The sequence below is a fragment of the Eublepharis macularius genome, chromosome 8 (genome assembly GCF_028583425.1).
Source record: "Eublepharis macularius isolate TG4126 chromosome 8, MPM_Emac_v1.0, whole genome shotgun sequence".
Taxonomy (NCBI): Eukaryota; Metazoa; Chordata; class Lepidosauria; order Squamata; family Eublepharidae; genus Eublepharis; species Eublepharis macularius.
This window is the reverse complement of record NC_072797.1, coordinates 83,828,222-83,846,492: the sequence shown is the minus strand read 5'-3', so window position 1 is coordinate 83,846,492 and position 18,271 is coordinate 83,828,222. Positions and strand designations below refer to the sequence as shown.

The 18,271-nt window shown below is 43.3% G+C and overlaps 1 long non-coding RNA gene across 1 annotated transcript; it reads right to left on the bottom strand.

The window, feature by feature from the left end:
- Nucleotides 1–390: 390 nt before the first annotated feature.
- On the bottom strand, nt 391–16,626 carry LOC129334877 (uncharacterized). Its single transcript, XR_008597540.1, has 2 exons — nt 16,497–16,626; nt 391–693 (listed from the first exon to the last, which is right to left on the bottom strand). It is a non-coding gene; the product is annotated as an uncharacterized LOC129334877 (long non-coding RNA).
- Between the last annotated feature and the right edge of the window lie 1,645 nt (nt 16,627–18,271).

Here is an 18,271-nt window from a genome sequence, read left to right as displayed (position 1 = left end):
AAAAGGTGCTCAGAGCATGCATGACTGGCACTCTTTTTAGTATTGCCTCATAAGATCTGGCTCTAGGCCTCAAAGGAACAAGGACAAATGATATATAAGTTGTACTACAGAAAAACTAAAAATCACAGAGTGTAATCCCTAAACAGAGTTACACCTTTCTAAGCCTGTTGCACTTCAATGATTTTAGAAGGGTGCAATTCTGCTTAGGAGTGCACTTCTGTTTTGGTAGGAAAAGGCTTTTAGTTATATACCTTTTGAACCAGGAAAAGAGGTTAATTGTCAGAGAATTTCAACCATGTTATTTGGTAGTCTGTTTCACTGGAAAACTCTGGCTCAAGCTGAGCCTTGAACTTGCTTGAGAAAGCCAAGCTGCGCTTTGAAGAACAGAAATGCACAAAATTTCCATTTAATAGAGTTGTCTATTGTATGGATGCACCAACTGATATCACAACACTTTTTTGTGTTACAGCTTTACTTGGCATTCACTGACCATGCATCGAGCCATTTTAAGCCAACAAACAAGTTCTTTTCCCCACTGAACCCTCTGAGCTTTTGTTCAAAACTTTGAAGGCTGCTTGCTGACAAGTGATTTGTTTCCATTAGAACATGCCTTATCCCAGTCATCCATGACCATCTTGTAGTTACGGCTTTAGAACCAGCACGTCTCAACATTCCTAAATTCCCAGAGAGGATCTGAAAATAGAACAAGAAATGAGCATTTTAATTAAAAACAACAAACTTAAATAGAGCTTGCCAGGGTTTTTTTTAGAGAAGATAGCGTCTCTTTTGCCTCTTCTCCTCTTCTCTCAGGGGTTGCTGGTCTCATTTTCTAGAATACTGTGCCATGCCAGAGAGGTTTGTGTTCCTTTTTCTATTTATAGGAGGTTCTTTTAAAGTGAAACAGGTGTCAAGTTGAATGAGGCTGATGGAGGCTTGTATGTCCTTTATGGGAGGCAATAAAAGCGGATGGGAAGGCACTGTTGATTCACCGACTGGGGGAGAAGACAGACCAATTGCTGAGCTTGCAGTGAACAGCAAAAGTTGAAGAGGAAAGAATAGGGGCTCTCTCCAAGTTCTGTGGGGGTTTAAAATGTAATGCAAGTGACTGAAGAAAATGTAGAGCCTATCCAGTAAAATTAATTCCTCCATATACATCAATGGAGAAAGTGAGAGTAGCTTCTCTATGTACCTCTCATGTGCTAATAATAACCACCCTTGTCCTAAAGGTTACACGATGCATCATTCTCTATGTTGGCAAGGGGAGTTCCACGCATCCTTGGTTAATGATTAGCGATAAGAATGGATTAATTGTGTTTCTGTGTCCGATAAACCTACTGAATATGAAGCTCTCCACTTAAGATCTGCTGTTATTCTCATGATCACACCCAAAGAGACATAAGGCCTAGGAAATTTGTGTGACAGACAGCATAATGTGCCACCGAAGGGAGGGGGAGGAGGAGGTGGTGAAAGGAGGATGAGGCCCAGTCAAGTGAACAACATTTTAACAGAAAAACAGACGTCGTAATTCACAGCTTACTCTTGCTTTGGTTATAGTGTTGACAAACACATGGTGTTAAATTGGCACAACATGTCATATCTAGAGTTGGCAGATGTCCTCCACCTTCTTTCTTCCACTAAAGTTAATAACTCTTGGACAGAGATACGTGATTAGCAGGCTCAAAATGGACTGCCTTTTGTTGACACACAAGAAAGTTTTAGTCCTACCCTGCTGTAGTTAAGTTTGAGGGCCACATTTCCACATGGGAGGAGGACCCTGAAGCATTGCTCACTGGCACCTGAAGCACTGGCTGGAGGGAATGGGAGAAGAGTGAGGCATGTGCCAGCATTGCACCAGCACTCTTTTGTGACTTCCAGTAAAAACCAGAAGTGATGTCACAGACACTCTAGGATTTACAAAAAAAAAAAGTCATTTTTCTATAGAGTTTTTGTGAATGCTAGATTGCTCCATGACATCACTTCTGGCTTTTACTGGAAGTGATGTCAGCATGCTGGAGTCATGCTGGAGCACCTGTCCCCACCCCACCGTGATTGCTGGCTGCAGTCTGGCAGTGACAACCCTACCAACATATGCTTCCTCTATCTCCAGTATTTTTTTCATATAATTAAAGTTGGGAGATGAGGGGAAGGAATTGCCATGAGTCTGGGCAGTAGCACTTGTGAAAGCTGCTTATGATTTGCTTAGACCCTGTTAAAGTAAGAAGGCCTCCCCAGCTGGTGGCCAATCAAATACACGGAACAGGTGGAGGTCTTACAGTGCAATCCTATACAATTACTCCAGTCTAATACCATTGAAATCAATTGACTTAGACGGGAGTAACTCTGCTTAGGATTGCACTGTTAGTCTCTCAGCACTCAAAAAAGGCATATTCACAGGCTTCTATAATATTAAGAGGGAGCGACATCATTGTGCTGCCCTGGGAGTGCTCCTGTGTCTTCCCCCCGGGGGTCACATGCAAAAGGAGTTTGAAAAGGTGAGTGCCACCCTCCCCCCCACCCCCAACCAGGAGGGTAAAAAGATCTGGTAACCCTAACTTTCTCCCATATGAGCTTTCCTGACAGTTTAGGTGTTTTCTGAAGAAGACCATTCTCTGTTGCCTTTCCCTAAAGTTAGATCTGTTATAGACAGGGCCTTTTCTGTGTTTTATCCCTGACTATGCCACTCCCTCTGTTCAGCTGGCACCATCTTTGTCATCCCTTAGACATTAGGCAAAGTTTCTCCTATTCATCCTGGCCATTGATGTTGATTTATAAGGGGGCGTTGTGCCGCCACAGCACTGTAGTTTTTAATACTTTGGGTTTTACTTCTCCTGCTTAATTGCAGCTGCCTTTTTGTCATGATTACCATTGTTTGATGTTCTTAGATTGTTTCAAACACATGCATACTCCAGTAAGATATCCTGTCAACCCAAACTACAGCAAAAGTCTAGGTCTTTTGCTATGCAGTAAGCCCACAGCTACTGTCTAGGAGCCAGGTGAAACAAGCAGAAGTACTACAAGTAGACATGGGCACAAACAAAAAAAAATTTAATGAACCAGCAGTTCATGGTTCGGTGCCACCGATGAACCCAAACTAATGAACCGAAACAAACTTTTCCCACTGACGAACCGGTTCGAGGTTCGTGGTTCGTGGGCGTCAGAACAGCCCCCATTGGACTTAGAGAGCCCATATTCCCAGGGAGTGTTTAGCAGGCTCTCCTCCAGCCAGCACCCAAGTTTGGTCAAGATTGCAATAGAGATCTTGGAGTCATACCCTCTCCAATCCAAGGCCCCCAGGAAACTCCCAGTCAATACAGTTAGAGCCACCAGTTGATGTTGGCCCAGTGTACAAGGGGTTGGCCGTCAGAACTTCCTATCAGGGTTTGCAGGGATGAGATTGGAGTGCCCATGGCTACAGAACACCCCCCTGCCCGCTCCCTCTCCCCAGGTGTCTTCTCCCATGTAACCAATTGTAACCAATTTGCAGCTCCATGGTTGGAAGGAAGACCTGCCAATCAAGGTAAGCTGGGCTTCGATTCAGGTTTCCAGGGCAACAGAAGGAGTGCAGACAGAGTTCAGGCATCCCCCCAGCTCCATTTCCAAGGGAATTGATTGATGGTGCCTGACTGTCTGGCTTCACAAACCGTGGGCGTACGCAACAAACTGGGCTTCCAACGAACGCTGGTTCATTGGCCATGGACCCTCACGAACTGCTGATTCGCAAACAGACAATCAGGCGGTTCATGAGGTTTTTTGGTTCGTAATGCAGTTTGTGCCCATGTCTAACTACAAGCACCTCAGGGGTCTCAGCTCAGACCAAGGCTGTCATCATTAAGGTGCAAGGGGCAACAGGCTTCTTCCCATGCATTGCCACCCACCAGGAGCCAGGCGAATCCTGGAGCACATAGGCACTTCAAAGCCTTCCCTCAGACCTGGCTAGCAGCAATGCAGATCCAACTAACAGACATCACCAGGCAGAAGCCAAGCCCATCATCCATTCCTGCACTATCATTGCTTAGGAGCAAACTGAGCTCTGGATAAATGTTAATGAACTTGAAGCCATCTCAGAGGCTCTGCTAGGACAGGGTTGCCATATGCATATTCCAAATAAATAAGTAAAATATATCTATGAATAACTTGTTACTCTCTTGATGATTTTTCCTGGCTCAGTAGAGCCAACAGTTGGCCTTCAGTAAATGATCAATTAATAAATTTATTTTTGAAAAGCAGAGTGCAATGTCACCTTCTATTCCACTGCCACCTTCCATTGCTGTGCTGCCTTTGTGGGATTAATTTGAATTAACAATAGTAGTAGGAACCCTTAATGTGTGTCTCTTTCTCCAGAGGCATTTGGCAACATGAGTCTTCAAGCACTTAGGCATGACTAATGTGTGTCACATTTGCATAATATAAAGAGACAATTGAGTAAAATGATTGACAGCCTGGAGAAAACCAGTGTTCATTTCCACTAAAATTAGCACTATGCCTTTAATGATCCTAGCTTAATTACTATTGCATCTGACTTTTAAATAAAAAAAGATTTCAAACATTTCCTATGCTAGTATTTTCTTGTTAATGATATTCCCTAAGACAGGTGGAAGTGTTTTTTGTAGTTCCTAGAAACTAAAGCCATAATGGGAAATTTTCATCCATATGCAAAGACTCAGCAAGTAGCTATTGCTGAGCCACATCTAAATAAGGAAGATCAAGGTGAGATAAAAATGTTGACAAATCTTCTGATGGTTCTTTCCCCTTAATATGAAGTTTAGAGTGAAACTTTTGAAACTGCAAATTTATTTCAGTTGAGGTAGTATGTGGTATGTGTTTGTGCATGGTTTATGGAATTGTTTTTATACTTTTAAATGTTTTAAATTTTTAATATTGTATTGTTCACTACCTTGGGGTCCTATTTTGGGTTAAAAGGCAGCATACAAATGTTTTAAAATTAATAGAACAAAAATAAATACACATGCAATCGTAGTCTTCCCTGCATTCATGGGGATCCTTTGGGCCAAAGGAACACAAACCTCATAGGAGGTGAAGCTTAAGGCACCGTATCAAGTACAGTGTTACTAAATCTGTGACAAAGCATGGATGCACAGATGTAGATTACAGGAAGAAGCAAAGAGGCACTCATATAGGATAGCAGATCAGATCTCCAGCAACAGGGGGAGGGACTTGTTACTTTCCCCCACAAAATGCCCCAGCAAATTCACAACAATTCTACAGGTTTTTCACTGCCTTTGCCGTAATTTAAACTGCTGTTTCTTTATAGGCAGAATAAACAGGATTTGTGTGGCACTCTGTCATTATGACCCTCTTTATTTTTCAGTAAGATTTTTCCTTTAACCCTCTTCTTACACCTTTTGGGTAGTTTGCTGCCACCAGGAATTATATTCCAAGATAGTTAATTTAAATTTCCCCTTTAATAATGTGCCCATGCGTCAGTCTCCTTTATGGGACTATGTGGCCCTGAGGAAAGGAATAGAATATAGGAATAACAAATACTCTGGGATGGGGAAAAAAACAAAATAAACTTTTATTTTTACAAGAAGCATATTGGTTTCACACTGGTATTTAAGCTTGATGGTTTTTAAGATAGTTATCAGTTCTTAACGTTTCTTTGCATCAGCTCAGTCACACGGATCTGCATAAACTTTCTCTCTCAGGCACACGCAGACTTTGCCTGACTAAACCAGAATCAATATTTCTCTCAGAAATGCCCTCAGGCTGAACACAGCTTGCCTGTCTAAACCAAAAGGCCTCTTTTCTCTCTGCAGTTCACTCCGCCCACACTCTCAGTCATCAACCAATCATCACACTCACTCATCCCTCTCTTTCACCCCCATTCTTCCTCTGTACCACACCAAGCATTTAAAGACACACTTAAAATTATCACACACTCTATAAACACTTCTCCCATTAGCTGGAGCAGGGCATGTGTTCCAAGTACTTATGGGTTTATTGTCGAAGGCTTTCACGGCCGGAGAACGATGGTTGTTGTGGGTTTTCTGGGCTGTATTGCTGTGGTCTTGGCATTGTAGTTCCTGACGTTTCGCCAGCAGCTGTAGCTGGCATCTTCAGAGGTGTAGCACCACCTCTGAAGATGCCAGCCACAGCTGCTGGCGAAACGTCAGGAACTACTGTTGCCAAGTAGGCCCCCTCCCCTGCTTTAAGGCCTGCCATGAACTGTGTTAAAGTTTCCTGCATTGCTGTTTTATTACTACACAAAGATTGCTTTACACGTGTGTGTGTTAATACACGTGTCAGTTTCCTGCCTGCGTGTCAATTACCTTGCTGCTGCAATGGACTGTGTAGTTTACTGACTCCATGTTTGGATAACTGCACAAAGGACTCTCTTTCTGGGCAGCCCTGCCCTGCCCTGTATCTGGACTTCCCAGTGTGTGTTTGGACTCTGTTACAAGTGTGCCCCGTGCCTGCATTGCCATCTGCCACGGACCGTGCCTGTTCCCTGCTTTGGACTGTGTTTTGAGTGTTGTTCCCCCTGCCTCCATGGAAGCCTGCCTCATATGGGCCCAAGCCGCTGCTAGCAGCCAGGCGCCAGCCGGGGAAACCTCCAGCGAGCCTGGCTAGGCGCTCCCTGGTCAGTTCCCGCCTGGAGCCTCCCGCGAGCCGGTCGCCGAGCTTGCCCTCGCTACCGGGCAGCCTGCTAACCAGCCTCAGCTGTGCCCAGCCGGCATCCATGTTCTCAGGCAGCCAGAAGACCCAGAGGAAAAGGACTGCTTTGGGAAGCCATTTCGGCGAAGCGGGCACACCACGTCCGCAGCGAGAGCCCCTCGCCCCGCTCTGCATATCTTAGGAGCCGCCCCGGAGAAGGAACTAAGTGCCGACCATCCCAAGCACTTAGAGAATGCGTCTCAAAGAAACCTCCGCATTCCAGAGCTGATGACATCAGGACAAGCCCTGTCCGCTGGAACATCCTTTCAGCCCACTTGGATTTCCCCCTCCCTCTTTTGTCCCCTCTTCCTGAGGTGTCACTTATCACAATCTGATTACTAAAGTGGCCCATCTAAGCCATTCAGTAGCCCATTAGAACCTTTGTTTTAATCTGTGAGAACCACCAAGTACAGCACCAGCCCCAGGGTACGTTTTGGGGTATTTAAGCTGGTCTCCCAGACCACTCGGTGCTTAGGCCATTCCTATCCAGACCCCCCCCCCCTTGCTGTCCGTGGCTCAGGCCATTCCCTATCCAGACCTCCTTGCTGTCCGTCTGTGGTTCCAGTGCTGGCATTGGGCCACCCCCCTTGCTGTTGTGTCTCTGCTTCGCTTCAGGATAAGTGAGTATTCCCTCTATCATCGTTGGGAACCAGCTAATGCGAACGTCTCTGTATTTCATACTCTGTATTTCCTAGATCTTGTGTGTTTCTTGTATGCTTGTGCAAGTTCAGGCTTACGCCACATTGTTAGACAATACACGTGTTTGAACCTATTTGTAGTCTGCCTCTTTTTCACTAGAGTGTCTGGGATCGGGACCTCCGTAGACGTAGGTTAAGATCCGCGCTTATTTTAAGTTACAGACTGCTAAAGCTAATTTCCTCCTTATAATAAAAAGCAGTTCTGGTAACACTACAATGCCAAGACCACGGCAATACAGCCCAGAAAACCCACAACAACCATACTTATGGGTTCTTAGATAGAGCCATTTCTTTACAAAGAACACCCATTGCAGAGATATCTACAGTTATCAGGAACATTACCATTCCTTTGTCATGGGACCAGCCTGCTGTGGCCAAATTCCAAACTGACAATAATATATTAAAACACAACCAGGCTGGTTCACTCCAAGCACCTCAAATGGTCACTAAGGGCTCTACGTCAACAGTGGGTGCCAGAACACGTACAAAGGCAGCCTTGCCCTCTATTAGTCATAGCACAGGAGAGAGAGGAGAGTAGTTCATTCTTTCCAAATCCACATCCATGCATATACAATTTCTTCAAGTTTTGTAGGCTATCATTATTTAGGATGTCCAGCAATTCTGTGTAGTATACATTTAGCCCTGTTTACATCACACTAGTCAGGTGTTAGATTTTAGTAATATCCAATAGAGGCTTTAATCTTTGCACCTAACACTTGGATCCTAAGACTTGCTTCTGCTGCATACTTTTCCATTGAAGAAATGGTTCTCTGTGGCATAGTGTAATCCTCTGGCAGTATAAATGACCACTCATGCAAGACCAGTACCTTTCAATTAGCTATAAAGCAGATGGTGCTCTACAGCAGAGGGCTGCTCCACAGTGGATGAAATGCAGTATAAGTGGAAGCAATACAGGCAGCCCAATCCAAAGGGTTGGCCCTGCTACTGCACCTGGGCATCAGCATAGCAGCAGCGCCACTCTGCAGCTCCTTATGGACTTTCAAGAGAAAGCCATGCCAGCGCCTAAGCCTGGCAAGGTGCAGTACAGCCACTGCCAAGAGCATCTACCTACCCTGCAAGCACCCACCAATGGCTGCACCACCCTGGTAACAGATGTATGAGGGGCAAGCAGTGGTGCAGCCAATAGGCAGGCCGCGATCTCCACTGCCCAGCAACACTGCTTTCCCCCCTGCCAGGGAGCAGACAGCTGGGGACAACATGCCCCTGAGGCCACAGCACCTGTACTGGGGCACCCATCCAGGGAAGGCTGCCTGGTTGAGCAGCAGGCGGGGCATGTACCCCCTTGGGGATAGGGTGGAAGCCGTATCCCGCTGGGGGTGGGGCCAGCGAGGGCCAGCCAGTAAAGAATGCTCCCCAGTTGTCCTGGCAACACCAGCAGAATCTGCCAATTGGAGCACTGCTGCAGGTGACAGCACCATGAGTGGTAGGGAAAGGCATAGCCAGTTCACAGGCCAGGCCATATCTCCCATTGCCAGCCACCAATGACTGATGGGACTGCCCACTGGAAACCGTTGGAGAGACTAAGAGGACCATTGGATGTGATGGAAGCAACAAATGCCCATTGACTTGCAGAAGCTCCATTGAAATATATCACTGTGTTGAAAAGATGTGAGGAGAACATGGGGTGGAGCAATGCTCTGGTCCCAAGATGGCCCCCAGAGTGGAAAGATGGCCTGCATGGACAGAGAGCATGCTCTGGGGGCCACCATCCCACTCCCCAGTGCAAGATTCCCAAAGTCCATCCCTGCTTCTGCAAAGAGTAAATGGGAGAGTCGTCTGGCTTCACAGGGGAGGAGCCCCTGAAATCCCAGGACGTTGTTCCACATCCCTCCTCCAGCAACACTCCCATTCCCTGGATGCAGAGGTCTTCTGTCTGGCTTATCAGATACCAGGAGAGCTGTCAGAGAATGAGAGTCCTCCGTAACATCCCCCCACCAGACACACATGGCTACACTCCAAGTCCCACCCTGCTGCCTGCTGTGAATATGAGGGGGGGAGCTGACCAGGGCCGGGCTGGAGCCTCCAATGTGCCACTGGACACCTGCTACTTTGGGTAGCAGAGCCACACAAATGCAGAGACACACCTAAAGAGTCTTTGGAGCCATCCCACCCTTCCCAGACCTGGTTCAGAGACCATTCCCGTAACCCTTAGTCTGCTCCCTGTGCACTTTCCATCCCACCCCTTGGACTGGGCTGTTAGGATCCCAAACAAAGGTCACATTGGGCTAATTAATCATTCATAGTTTTGGAGTAGGTTGTGATCAATATACTGATGACACCCAGTTCTGAGGGGCTTTTTGTACAAATCCCCTAATGATATGGTAGAGGTCCTCCTGAATCACTATTTCATAGCCCTTGTAATAAAATGATACACACTGGAAAAGGGCTGTGAAATTTAGGCTAACAAATAGAGAAAATTTGGTATACACGATCCCAGGTAGGACATTACAGTGTCCCATAAACGTTTGTAAACTTTGCTCTGAGTATCGTCCATCAACTGCAAAGTCATCCTGGGCTCTTGGAGTTAGCATAACAGAAATCTGTTTTCATTTAATATGCCAAGAAAAAAAAAGTTAGCTAAAACAAAGAACACAAGCCAAGAGTTTTGGCACTTGAACTACTGCAATACTTTATGCCTAAAACAGGACATAGTGTTTAGATGTTCACTCCTCCTTTTGTAGTGGTTGCCAGTTCCCGGTTAGAATGAAATTCCTGGAGATTTGGAGGAGAGGAGAGTCTGAGAGGTACAGGGTTTGGGGAGGAGAGGGACCTCATTGGGGTTTAATGCCATAGAGTGCACCCCTCCAAAGCAGCCATTTTCTCCAGGGGAACTTTTCTCTGTAATCTGGAGATAAATTGCAATTCCAGGACATGTCCAGATATCACCCGGATGTAGGCAACACTATTTAAGAGTACTTCCAACACAGGTTTTACTTATAGTTTATTCTCTAAATAGGCTAGACAGAGAAGGCCTCACTCTACTCTGCTGTTCCCTGCTACTCTGCCTTGAACATTTCTCTGCACCTTCCTGTATATATGCATGTGTTTCAACAAATTCTAGACAATTTCAGTATTCAGAGTTCATTTGATCACATACAGCTCTGAAAGCACATGAAGACAGAATAAACCTTCTGACAGGCCTTTAATCTTCAATTTGCCTAAATGGAAAGTCTGCACCCATTTTGCCTTGGCCACTGAACTGAACATTTCTTGCAAGTAAGAGACCACCTTCCATTCAGGTGCAAAAGGTCTGGGAACTCTATGGAGAAATCATTTGCCCTGTTGCTAGGGCCGGCGCGCCCATTGAGGCCAGGTAGGCGGTGGCCTCAGGGCGCGAGGGCACTGGAGAGGCGCCAGAGGGGGTGTCAGGGGCGGAGGTGCGCGCCGCGGAGCTGGCGTGGCTGGCCCGCAGCTGCTGTAGCCAGCCAGCCAGCCCCGTGCCGCCGCTGCCACCACCACCACATGCCCCTAGCTGGGCGCAGCAACCACGAGCTGCTGCCAGTGCGGAGCGTGGAGCAGCCGCTGCCCGCCACCCCAGCCATCCGCCGGCAAATGCCTCCATCTTGCGCTGCGCAATGACATCATCATGCGATGACATCATCATGCAGTCTGTGGTCTGCGCGCGCTCACGTGCAGGGGGTTGCCACAGGCGCCAGAAACCCTGGCGCCAGCAGTGCCTGTTGCCATCTACATATCTTAGCAGAGTTGTGCTCCAATTCAGTTAAGTAACATCTAATCAAGAAAACCCAGAAACCAGTATTCCACCTACAGCTTAGCTGTAGTCTCTGGCCTATATTAAACCCAGCTTCGAACTAGACAGGGGTCTAAAATATCATGCAAACAGAGATGACCTCCTCTTCAACAAATGTCTTCATGAGTGTCATTATCATTTTGAACATACTGGCATCCAGACAAGAGTTAGACAGTGTTGAATAATAGCCCCAGGGTCCATATCAATAGCAACATAGTTTAAACAATTACACCAAGTCTTAATTCTCACAAATGCAAGTGAGGTGGCAAATCTGGCAAACTTGAAGTGAATGATTCTAAAGAAAATATTTACTGCTTGCAGAAAACTAGCATGTCAGGAGAAAAACTCTAATGTAGCCTTTTCCTTGACAAACTCGTTTTTGAGGGGTTTTGTTTTTGGCATGAAAGGTCATTTGTCTCACAGAGCTGTTATGTCAATGAAAGAAGTAAGGGAAGGTCCTTACCTGCCATGTAGTTTAAGGCTAAGGTGGCCAATAAAAATAGCTTGGCATGATAGTCAAAAGAACATACTGTACTGTGGGATCCCCTTGTGTGTGTTTCTGTGCATGTGCATGCCTGGGCATGTGATCTGAGGAAGCAGACATTTTCATTTGGATTATTTGTCTGGAACATCAACACTGGAAGAACATCAGCCTAAGAATGTAAATGAGTAATATCAAGAGGCATGAGTAATTATTTCCATTGCAACCTGAAGTTGTAATTACTGCTACATATACAAAGAAAAAGACACTCAGGCTACTGTTTTTGCTATGTATAATTCTTGCATGTGTGAATCCTAAATGAATACAATCCAGAATGAGTTGGCAAAATGCAGCTCCGGTAAACAAAATCTATAGACATCCAAAGTGCATTTGCAATGGCTTTGTTTGACCTGCAAAAATGTGTCCTGATTTGTATTAATTCTAAGTTCTTCCACATGCTCAAAACATTTATTTTCTGTTACTTTAACGAAGAAAGAGTTACGTGAGTGAAACAACAAAAATGAGATGTTAATGATTCACTGTCCTTTTCTGAAAGCACAGTTGCATAAACTCAGCTTCTTCCTGGCAGTAAAAATACACAACAAAACAAAGACAGTAAATTGAAGTTTCTCCAGTATGAAAGTTAAACTAAAGCTGTTTAAACTCTGCCACCTTTTTCAGCATCTTCACACCACATCCAGAAATGTATAATAACCAAGCCAAAGTAGAAATCTGAAAAATAATCAGTCCAGTCATTGTAAGATCTGACAGTTTCAACACAAAGATCTAACAATGTAGGTGTGGCATTTAATTTTTTTTAAATAACCTTGTGCGTGGCTTAAAAAATCACTAGCCTGATCTACAACTAGCTAAGCAAAAGTGCTTGCACAGAAGCCCTATTGAAATGAATAAGACATATCTGGCTTAGATCCAGGAATTCCTGTGTAAATGGTTGGTGGATCTGGATTTTACACAGCGATAACATTTCTATTGTACAATAATGACTTTGTCAGCTATTGCTATTTTTAGGTTCACTGTAATGAGGGCAATTCTGATCACTGTTCTTATTCACCACGTAAAGTCCCATCTAAACCAAGCTATCATCAAGCTGATGTAACATAGTTTATATAATAAAGATGAAGAGCTTTGTGGCATGCTTATTGTTATAATTAACTACATGCCTTTTCCATACATCATGAAAGTACCAGCCTGTTCTGATTAACTTTGGAGTTAATGAAACAAAGCAGAGCAAATATTGGGATCTGGCAGTAAGTTACATAAAAGTTTGAGCCACTCATTAAGATGCAAAGGTTATGATTAACATCATTTTTAAAATAGAGTTCTTAGTCTATATGACCTGCTGTTTGATGTCAGCCTCATTTCTGTTGGAGAAATATCAAATTTTGCCCTTTGTTTCCAATAGTAAGTCTTTTGGGATACGCCTCACAACTATGATATCACCATGATCTGCCTGTCCTTATATCAGTTTCTTGATCATTCTAGAAATATTATGTATCGACTCAAGAACGGGGAGACAATATGTGAACTGCAAAGACCTGATTCACACATGGAGATAAATGTGTCAGAGACACAGTCAGCCTTTTTAAAGTATTGCTGATGATGATGAAAATGATGACGATGCACAGCAATTCTAAAAATTGGTTTCTCGATACATATTAGTCAACAACTGACTAGAACTCCTAGTTACTATTATAACCTCTGCATTAGAGAACAGCCTATTCCATTTAAATGCTGTTTACTGGCTAGTAATGCAGAAATCCAGAGCCTGACAAAGCATTCCACTTTATAGAAATTTTATAGAATCTGGTCGGGAACACCTGAACTCAATTTTTTTCCATTGAAGAAAATAGGTAATCAATCAGAGACACCATGGACCACGGCCTGAAGTATTTCAGATTGCAATGCTACATATGCATTCAAGGCACAACAGGTTATCAATAGATTTATGTAAAACCAAACAAAAGTTATACAGCCAATTACTCTCTCTTCATAGAAGCTTCGTTCATCTCTGCCTGCCATGTGTAAAGCTGGCTATTCTGTTTTTTTGGCATCATCACAACTCTTTGATAGAATTCTTCTCCTGTAATTCAGAGGATGCTGGTTTTGTTCTCTATAATTCATATAATGAGGCCTGGTTCTGTGCCTTCTTGTCTGTTTCAATACACAACCACACAGAAAATCATACAGATTATATTTAGAATGAATAAAAGCTGAAGAGACATGCAGGCCACAATCCACAATCCATAAAGATATTTTTAGTTAAAGAGGTAAGGAGGATTTGCTTCTTTTTAATAAATCTACATTTTTTTCAAATTGAACTGGAAATGTTGATTTGCAGGCCACAAATTGGAAGTTCTAGATTACAAACCCCAAATCTTCTCCCTTTCAGAAGCATAAGCAGAATTTAATCAGGCAGTCTTGGATAAAATGGATTATTTAGACCCATTTTAATCTGGATTCAGGCCTATGTTTGAGATGGAATTGGCCTTGGTCACCTTGAGGGATGATCTTCACCAGGGGAATGACAGGGAAAGTGCATCCCTGTTGATTTTCCTGGACTTCTCTGTGGAGTTCAGTACCACTGACCCTGGAGAGGCTGCTTGAGTTGGGAGTGGGGGGATGGTACCACACTTCAGTGGTTCTGAGGAACTGCTACTCAGCCTTGCGGTACTTGACCTATGGGATCCCGCAAGATTCCATCTTGTCCCTCATGCTGTTTAACATCTACATGAAACCTCTGGGAAAGATCATCATTAAGGTGCCACCACTATGAGGATGACATCCAGCTCTGCTTTCCTCAACAGCTAAATCAGGTGGGATCTGTGGAAGTCCTGAAAAGGGGCCTGCACGTGGTAATGAGATAGATAGGGGAAAATAAACTGAAGCTCAGTCCAGACAATACCAAGGTGCTGCTGGTTAAAGGCAACACTGTTCAAGGACTGAGGAATCAGTCTGTCTTGGAGGGAGTTTCACTCTTCCTGAAGGGAATGGTTAGTTGCTTAGGGATACTACTGGATTCTGGTCTACAGTTGGAGGTCAAGGACTCATCTGTGGCACAGCATGCCTTTTATTAGCTTCAGCTGATACACCAGCTACAGCCGTTCCTTGAAAAGTGTGATTTAGGAATAGTGGGGCTGGGAAAGGACCTTGTTCAAGATATGGGGGTACCAATATCACTGGAAGTATCATGACTCACTCCATTCCTGAGTGTCTTCTGGTCCTCAGGAGCAGCTCTTTGGGGGGGGGGGGCGGAGGTGCAGAAGGCTACACCAGGGAGGGAGTGGAGTTCTGCTTGAAGTTCTCTGAATCCCATCCACAATTTTACTTTTATGGTCTATACTGCCGTTATCTCCTGCCTCCTGCTGAAATGGCACCAGAGACATATGCCCAAGGGGGGACTACATGTGCTCAAGAAAACAACTGAAGAAAGGCAGGAATATTTTCTCCCCCTGCACGGTGATCCTGATCAGAAATGGGCCCTTATGATGCTTTTAAATAGAACTCATGTAATTTGTAATGGGTAGTTTAGTCCTTACAGACAACTTTCAACATAAAAATATTGATAACTGTTTGAGGATTAAGTATCTCCCCCCTCATCCCCCGCCTGCATCTATATTGGCTAACCATTACTTTGTTATACTTTATGACTCATACTGGCCAATTTATATTTCCTTAATGGTCATAAATTAGATCAGGCTGGAATTTTCTCTCCTTCAGACCATTTAAAAAAAGGAAACGAACCCTAGCTACAAGTTTAAAGACTTACATCCTCCCTTATTATATTAATATTCTGGGAAAAATTTGTCCCTGGATTGCATTTATTTTCAGGAATGCAATGATACTATTTCATACATTTGATATGCTACAAGTAGAAAAATTTATATCATTTGAGCATAAATTTTATTATTAATTTATTTACAGTCTAACTTTTTCACTGAAACTCAAGGCAGATGACACATATAATTCAATACGATCAACAGCAGGGACATTTAATAATACCATAGGGTACAGATTGCAGAAATCTGAAAACAAGCAGAAATCTGATATACATCTGAAATGATGCTGAAACAAAACATAAGCAATTTGCATAAATATTTTTACCTTGAACAATCAGTGTACAATAAGTACTGTTTTTAAATATTGCTAAATGTAAATATCTTTTACTTGTTGATCTGAGGATGAGAAACACTAGTCATAAGTGGTAAGCAATGAATTAAAGATTACTTCTCTCCACTGTGAAATGACCATTATCACTCCCCTCTACTTCCTGATTTTTAACCAACTTCCTGTCTATAAAAGGTCTACTTTATTCCATAATGGCATAGTATTCTTAATTCCAATTTTAAATTGTCCTCATGTTTGATAAGAGAAATTTTGGACTAACTATCCTTTTTAGTATTTATTGAACCATCAACAAACATTGCCTTTTTGTTCAGAATCCTGTGTTGATCTGGTGATTTGGAATACCAGCAGATGTTTCTCACTGTCTGTAAAATATTAGGAACTAGTCTCCTTACTGCCTAATACTAGAACGTAAAAGGCAGGTATAAAAGCCAGGTAAAATGTGGCTGAACAATCAGATTTAAATTGTTTGAAAAATAATTTAGGCAGGAATATCTTTGACTTCTTGAACATAGACGAATTCTAGAAATGCCACAAACATACAGGCTTGTCCCTAGGGGTGTGCATAATGGGGGAAGCAAGCCAAAATTTACACACAGAACTCGCTGGTTCAGTTCATTAAAGCAGCTTCCAGAACACTGAATCAAATCCAGGAAAGGAAGGTGTAACAAATCCCACCCCCCCAAACCTTGCCGAAAGGGTTTGTGTGTTTTGTTTCGGTACTTACTGAGCAGAGGCCAGGCAGGCAGGCCAGGCAGTCGGGGGCTATCTGACAGCATCTTATTTTCCTTAATGGTAAGTCTGTCTGCACTCATCATGCAACCAATTGGTTCCAAAGGGGAAAGACTGAGCCTTTAGTGTTAATTCTGTTGGCGGGAATGGGGTGTGTGTGGTGCATATGAGTACATTTTTTCATCAGTGCTTACTAGACAATGGCATTGGAGTGGCACATAGGGATCAAAGGTTTGTTTTGCACAGGGGAAATGAAGCAGCAAATGGCATGGTGCCACCAGTGCCTGTGCCACCCCCTTCTGTGCACTTTTCGCACAGTGCAAAGAAAGGCAGGCTAAGCAACATCCACGCGGGCATGGACCCGTGGGTTTGAGGAGGGAGGAGTCTTCTTCATCTTCTAAGCCCCCAGCTACTGCAAAGAAGCTTGCTATGCAGATTAAGGGGGAAACTGGGTACTAAATGCTTTCTGAGAAGTCCCAGCTGCTTTAAAGAAAGTGGTCATTAGACCAACTCATTGCCAAATATTATTTCTGGATGAAGTTCTTAAGCAGGTGGAGAGCAGATGCTTTTGAATGACATTCATTTCAGTCTGGTTTCTGGACTTGATTTGATATTACATTTGCCTTGGTCACCCTGAAAAAAATGGTTCCTATTAGAAGGATTCTCAAGAAATTATGCAACAAGAAAAGCTTGTTTGGCAGGGAGACATGCAGAACCAGGGACCCACCTTTGATTTTTAGTTTCTTGCAATAAAAGGCTGAACATTTTATTCCAGAAAACAGTGAAGGACAAATATTAAAATATTTCAGGACGTAATAAGAGTCTTCTTATTCTGAAGGATTTAGTTTAAGTACATGAGACATTTTTGTTGCTTTTTTAAAAGACAAACGAAACCCTGTAGCACCCAATTCCAACCTCTATTTCTTGATTATTCTTCTAGTTGTATGTTTGTGCTGTGCTTCACAGGGAACTTAATTCAGATATGAAATTTTGTGTTATTTCAGTAGCTTTAAAAAAAAATTTATATGCCTGGGCAGTTGTTTTTTTTCAAAAGTTGCTTCTTTTTAGATTTATACAGGGATTTTATTGTTTGCTGGATTTTAACTTTATTGATTTTTTAAAAAATATTCTCAGCTGAAGGTTATTGATTTGAAATATGTGATATAGATATTTGAATAAATATATAAGGGATCTGTTACTGGGTGCTTTCTGCTGCTATAGTTGCATCACTTTTGTAAAAAAAAAATAGAGATCAACCTGTACATTTTTGAACAGTAATCTACTCTTTAGCATGCTTATATGTGTACTTTATATTCTGTTCTTCATATAAACCATTTCCTGTCACTGAAATTGTGTTCTGCAATAGTCCTTTTCCTCATTATGAAATTATGACTTTGGCAGAAGAATACTTTGCGATGCAAGTAGGTTAAGCAATACAATCTCTCTCTTAGTTCCCAGAATATGTCTAGAATTAGAATAAGCAAGCAGAATTTTAAGGAGGAAATGTGTTTATAGAGAGAGATCAAAATTTCACACATTGGAGTTGATCCATCCTTCCATTCATCCATCCATCCATCCAACGCAACTTGTGTACAGCCAGCATGGAGGAACACCACTGAGACAGAATAAGACTCCCCCTCCCTAAAAAAGCTTCAACTGTTGGCGTGTTTTTCAGCTGGCATCCTTTGGTTTGTTCTGCATAAAAAGTTAATAGTCCAAAATCAGTTGCTGATTAATGGGGAGGGGCAATTGCTAATAGCAGCATCACCT